Consider the following 6,553-nt stretch of genomic DNA (forward strand, 5'->3'; position numbering starts at 1 on the left):
TTAAATGTTAATTGTACCTTTTTGTTGTGTGGCGCTGTTAATATAAGTTGTCAACTTGAGTGCAGCGCCACACTGTCCTTGTTATGTTTCTTATGTTTTGATGAATAAAAAAGACAAACCTGGGCACGTCCCATCGGTATCGGTAGGTGGTGTCCGTTGTTTTGATGGAGCAGGCGGAATCTGCAAGATAGACACATATAGAACTTTATTGCACGACAATTGCACATGGTACAATGTATGGCAAACTACATAAAGAGAGTAACAACAATAAAGTAAGTGTGTTGAATAAGACCTAATGTCGAATAAAACCTAACATATCTTTATCATAATTATTCAAATAATAAGGGATATCACAAGTCTTGGATAAAGTATTACAATCGAGTGGGCTAATCACAACTTTCGGTATTTTTTCTAATAACAAAGCATTCCTTTATATATCTACCTATTTTTGCGTTGTGGGGACCATTACATGTAAAGATATATTCAAATCTGTCTCCAACATCGAGACTCTTAAAATCTATGGTACTTGATTTGAGAAATGTAAATAGCTTGTTACGTATAACATCATATTTGGTACATTCCATAACAAAATGAAATTCATTTTCTATATGCTTTGGACAAAATGGACAGAACCTTTGGTCAGGGGCTATATTGTAATATCTGCCTGTTTCAATATTTAATTTATGGCTACTGATCATATCAGTCAGTCAGGAAACTAAGTCCAACAATCAGCAAACTGCAAACTAACATTAATAAACTTTCCTCACTTACTCACTGACAGGATCCGCACTAGAAGGCTTAGATGGTTTGGGCATGTGGTGCGAAGACCAGCAAACACCTTCGTTTATAAGGCATACCACCAAGACTTCCAAAACCCTAGACCCCGGGGAAGACCACCCAAGAGGTGGAAAGACCAATTCCAGAGTGACACAGGGCTTAGTACCCTAAGGGAAGCAGAGACTATTGCCCTTGATAGAGCTGGCTGGAAGTACCTGACAGAGGGGAGCAAGGGGCCAGTGCCTGGCCTGCATAGGCAGGTAGGCACTTACTCAAGTAAAAATGAGTATTGTCCTGTACTGTATTCGTCCTCTGTGTTGGTGGCGGCATAAAATAAGTTAGCATAACTTGAGTGTGCCGTCACCATCTCTAGTCATAAAATATTGGCTATGAGAACATTTGCCCACTAACATATAAAGTCATTAGTTTTTAAAGAAAACAATGTAAGACACAGACAGTAATAACTAGTGTCACGGAAATGAAAAGAAACCTACAGTGGGTCTCACTGGAAGACAGAAGAAAAATGTCCAGACTATGCATGATGTACAATATGACCAATAAACTGGTGGACGTCCCAACTACTAAGTACCTAATACCAGCCCAGAAGAGAACAAGAAATAGCCATGCCTTCAAGTACCAGAGTTATCAACCAAGGATTGAGGTGTTCAAGAATTCATTCTTTCCTAGAACTATCGCAGAGTGGAACTTACTATCACCAAGTACAGTAGGGGCATTGTCATTAGATAGCTTTAAACAATGTCTAGAGTTAGAAGTTAAAGGGTTAGGTGTAATAAGTCGATCGGTGTAGCTGGTGTGTTACACGGAAGGGCGGTTATACCGGCTATACAGATACATATACAGATACAGATACAGATACAGATAACGTCCACAATAACATCAGGCTGACCTGAGCAGAACTTCCAGCGCCCAGTGCTTCCCCAGCCTGTAGAGTACCCTGCATAAGAGACGCGGATCGGGTTGGGATCCCTCCACGACATAAACGGTGCAGCGACACCCCCCTTTCCGACAGAAATGGTTCCGTCTGCGGCCAAGTTTATCCAGAAGGTCCTGTATTCTGTTGGCGAGTTGATAGCTGCAAAAAAGGTTGACATCAACCAATCCTCATTAAACTATCATGAAAGTTCATACGGCACGTTCTTACTCAAACACTTTCACATATATGGTGACAGGAGTCTAAATCCCTGCTACTATAAAATTGCAACATTATGTAACCCAACACCAGCAGTTACCATGGTGACAGACATCAACAAATCAGGCCATTGGCCAGGTCAGAGGTTAGTGTTTGGAACAGAAGAAGAAGAAGAAATTGAGTAAAAACAATACGTTTTCCTTCGGTTTCCAAATGTTTCAAAAGGAGAGAGGAAAGAGCAACTAACACTAGATAATAGGCAGTATGTAGTATTGTTATAATGTATACATTCCTAACAATTAGCATTAGAATATAGCGTCCCAGTATGCAATACTCATGTTTTGCATACTGCATGACCTCTTGTGCATTTAGCCCATCTGGGCAAGAACATGCAATAAAGATGCATATCATATCATAGCATATCATATCAATAAATAGATAAATAAAAAAAGGCTGACCTGGTGTAGCGACATTGACGAGATCGGGGCCCTGCCTTTTTCGGCGTATGGCCGATTTTCCATTCCCCCATCCACCGAGGACGATTTCGTACATGTCTTCCACGTCTCGGCCGACTGGTGACAGGCCGATGTGGGCATCGTTGTTGGCGGATACTTGAAAAGTGAAGCGCGTTCCCGTAAACCTGGGCAAATAGAAGTCCAAATACTACGTAAGTGTTAATGGGCCTACATTCCCCTCCTAGCTCATGATTGGCGGATGTTTTTTCCGCCTATGAGATATAGGAGGTTACCATGTAATCGTATGTTTCAAATAGCTCTGTAAGCATTTAATTTAACATTTTAATGTCTTGGGGTGGTGGGACTACGGCGCACAGATATGTCAACTTTGTACATATATATTTAAATGTTAATTGTACCTTTTTGTTGTGTGGCGCTGTTAATATAAGTTGTCAACTTGAGTGCAGCGCCACACTGTCCTTGTTATGTTTCTTATGTTTTGATGAATAAAAAAAAAACAAACCTGGGCACATCCCATCGGTATCGGTAGTTGGTGTCCGTTGTCTTGATGGAGCAGTAGGAACCAGCTAAGTTTCCTCCTGATGAACTTCCTGTAAGACGTAGACAATAAAAACGTTTGTGTGGGGTGGGGTCGTGTGGCGTAGCGGCAGCGTTCTCGACTCGGAACCAGAGGCCCCGGGTTCGAGTCCTGACATGCCACCGATCTTGTGCCCTTGGGAAAGGCACTTTGCACGACTTTCCTCACTTCGCTCATGTGTAAATGAGTATTGTACTGTCCCTGTGTTTATGGCGGCATTAATATAAGTTGAAAAAACTTGAGTGTGCCGTCACCACGTCTTGCGATTAACACCTGTGTCCATAATATCACCAGGGTCCATAAAATCGCCACCTTGAGAAATAGTGTGCTTAAAGATATTTTTACTGCAACATACTTTTGGTATGCACTCCTTTACACATCAAATGTGCATACCTAGGGTATGTTGCAGTAAAAATATCTTTAAGCACACTATTTCTCAAGGTGGCGATATTATGGACCCTGGTGATATTATGGACACAGATGTTACATGTTTCGGGAAAAAAACGTTTCAGGGTTCTTTTGGGCGTGACAAATATACCTTCTTCTTCTTCTCGGGAAGTATGTACAAACAGAAGTACCTGGACTCCCTGGAGAAATTCTGTCAGAACTACTTGTCGACCGATGCAACAGTAGTTGCGGGAGGATCTAAGGTCTAAGGTAAGGTCTTCTTCTCGGGTCACCTACAGATACAGATCCGAGCTTATGATAGCAAACTGACGACCTGAGTAATACAGAAAGCACCATGTGACGCGGGTTAACGTCAGAAATAACTTTAGGTATTTTAGAGACGTGAAGTTGCACGTCGAAATTGGTAACGTTTTAGATAAGGGTTGTTGGGAATCTTTTGGAAGCAAATGGAACACAGTTGCACATAAACATTTTAATTGTTTAAAAGGAATCACTGAACCTTGTTATCTGTATAGCTCTATAGTCTGTGCCGACACCCAGGGAACAAAAAGAACAGAAGAGCTGTTATCTGGAATGATCTTATCCCAGGAGCAAAAGTCGAGCTTATGGTAGCAAACTTACAATCCAGGCATTACCAGTAACACACATTGCATGTAAAAGAGACACTTATGTGAATTTGATGAAAAACCTGAAAAAAACTTTAATATAATGTGACTACAGTAAAATTAAAAAAGGAGTTATGGTCAAATTCTTGAAAATCTACATGTGAGCGTGGAAAATCCACCCTTAATTGCGCAATTATCTGAAAACTGGAGCGGAAAAATTTCAATTAACAGGCAAGGGAGATAATGAGTGAGTGAGAGTGGGAAAAGGGGGTGTTGTCACAGACTGACAGTTTGATGGGCACTGACGCATACTAGTAGGCACCGACGCATACTAGTAAATAAGGATGCCAATGGTTTGGCGCCTAGAGTGCTTGTTCAGTATTTGACAGCTATACAAAAACGGCCAACATTATATTTAAACCGTCTCATATCCAAATGGACAAAACGTCTGTGTAAAATGTTGTATAACATCTAGTCTCACTGTCCTTACCCCTAGCTAGGGCAAGAGGGCAAGCGGAAAAGAGGGAGACCCAAGCTAACATGGCGACGCACCCTCCAAAAAGATCTGGAAAGCAGGGGGGGTATCGCAGAAGGATGCCGAGACTCTCGCCAAAGACAGAGCAGAGTGGAGCAGGCTTGCTGCCCAATGTGCAATGCACGGGAGGAACTAAGTCTAAGTAAAATCTCACTAACCTTGTGCAGGCGCCTGACCAGACCCGCCGCTAGCAAGGATGCCGGTGCCAAACAAGCCGCCTTTAGCTCCGATCCCGGTTCCTAGGAACCCGCCGTGGCCAAAGATGCGACGGGACTGTTCCTTCAGCTCATCGACCTCGGACAACTAGGACGAAAACAAGTAACGTCGATGAAGGTTAGACATCCAGGTAATACGATACGCCAAAAAACAGTTGTTTTACTAAATACAGTATTTACCACTGTTAAACACGACTTCATTTCTTGCCAATTGTTTGTGCTGCAATGCATGGCTAGAGGGCTATCCCATACTTATAACTATAAATCATTATCGTTAACTGAATATGAGTTATACAGGGGTAAGGACAGTGTGGATGATATATGTTATATCAACATTGACAAATATGTAGAATATGGAATCTCAGATCAAACATACTTGTTGTGAGTATTTAGAGTACCCATTTTGTACTTTGCTGCCAAAAGTAATTAAACTAGACGAAAGTACACACCTCTTCAGCTATCAGGTCATCTAAAGCCTCTGCCCTGTCGAACAGTCGTTCCTGAAACACATATGCATGTTTAGATATAAGCTATGTAGATATAGGTTCAATCCACCATAGTTAATACTTGCTATTGGTATTCTGGCAACAATTTTCATTAAACTTAATATCATCACTAACCAAGATTTCAGAATAGGTACTCAAATAAAAATAAGAGTTACTAATTAAAATTGAACTTGAGATAACCTTTTCATTGCCGATGTCTCCAGCTGCAGTGGAGATGAGAGCCGCTAGGAGGAGGAGCAAGGCCCACCCCATGTTGCGCATGTCTGTTCCAGACGTAGGATCTGTCACTGGTCTGCTGTAAGGTACACAATCAAGACTCTGGTTCTCGGTATGTCATTCCTGACGACACACTTGCACATATGTTAAACCTATACCACAAAAGGTCAAAATATTCTTTTCCATGCAAACAAAAGTGAGGTCGTGTGGTGTAGCAGTAGAGTGCTCGACTCGGAACCAAGAGGTCCCGGGTTCGAGTCCTGGCATGCCACCGATCTTGTGCCCTTGGGAAAGGCACTTTACACGACTTTCCTCTCTTCGCTCAGGTGAAAATGAGCATTGTACTGTCCCGTGGCATTAATATAAGTTGAATAAAAACTTAAGTGCCGTCACCACGTCATGTGATTACATGTTGGAATAAAAAAATGTAAAATGTTTGGTAACTTTTTCGGTGAATGTAACAGAACAATTTACTATTGGAGTGATGACCTTTCAGAAGCTTATGCAAGATTAGTAGACAACATGATTACAGTTAACATGCCCGATGGCGATATTGATATGATTCAAACACGGGGCAAAGATCATCACGCCGACTCTTGTCTAGAATCAGCTCCAAATCTTAAACAAGAAGCCCTAAACCAGCAACACCAAGCTCCAGTTAACAGTAACAATGTAACAGAATAATTGGCCTGATGACCTTTTCAGAATCTCATACAAGAGTAGTTACTGTAATACCAGGAGACATCCCCGATGGCTAAATTGATATGATTCATATATATCTTTATCTTATTACTACTGGAACAACACCCTCTCGGGTATAACGTCCAGGGGAGATCTTGGTGCACGGCTAAGTACGGCTGGTGGTGGAAGTGCTCGTAACAAGAGAGACAGATTAAGTATCTGAACAAGGTGCCAAAAATAAAGGAAAAAGAAAAAGTGGTGGCCGTCTTAGCATGATGTATATTTTACTGAGGTATGGGGTGGCCCATATATCGGGCCAACCCTACTTTGAAATCCGGGAGTGATGTACATGTGGCTATGTCTGTGGGTAGTTGGTTCCAGTCAGTTATGGTACTTGGTATGTAGCT

General features: G+C 41.8%; 1 long non-coding RNA gene across 1 annotated transcript in view; it reads right to left on the reverse strand.

Moving 5' to 3' along the window:
- Positions 1–183, reverse strand: part of LOC109468946 — a 1,622-nt gene extending 1,439 nt beyond the window's left edge. Inside the window, exon 1 of the long non-coding RNA XR_002140165.1 lies at positions 120–183. This is a non-coding gene — a long non-coding RNA (uncharacterized LOC109468946). The remainder of the gene's footprint in view (positions 1–119) is intronic.
- Positions 184–6,553: the final 6,370 nt, after the last annotated feature.

Source organism: Branchiostoma belcheri, unplaced genomic scaffold, assembly GCF_001625305.1.
Source record: "Branchiostoma belcheri isolate BF01 breed outbred unplaced genomic scaffold, Haploidv18h27 scaffold2, whole genome shotgun sequence".
NCBI lineage: Eukaryota > Metazoa > Chordata > Leptocardii > Amphioxiformes > Branchiostomatidae > Branchiostoma > Branchiostoma belcheri.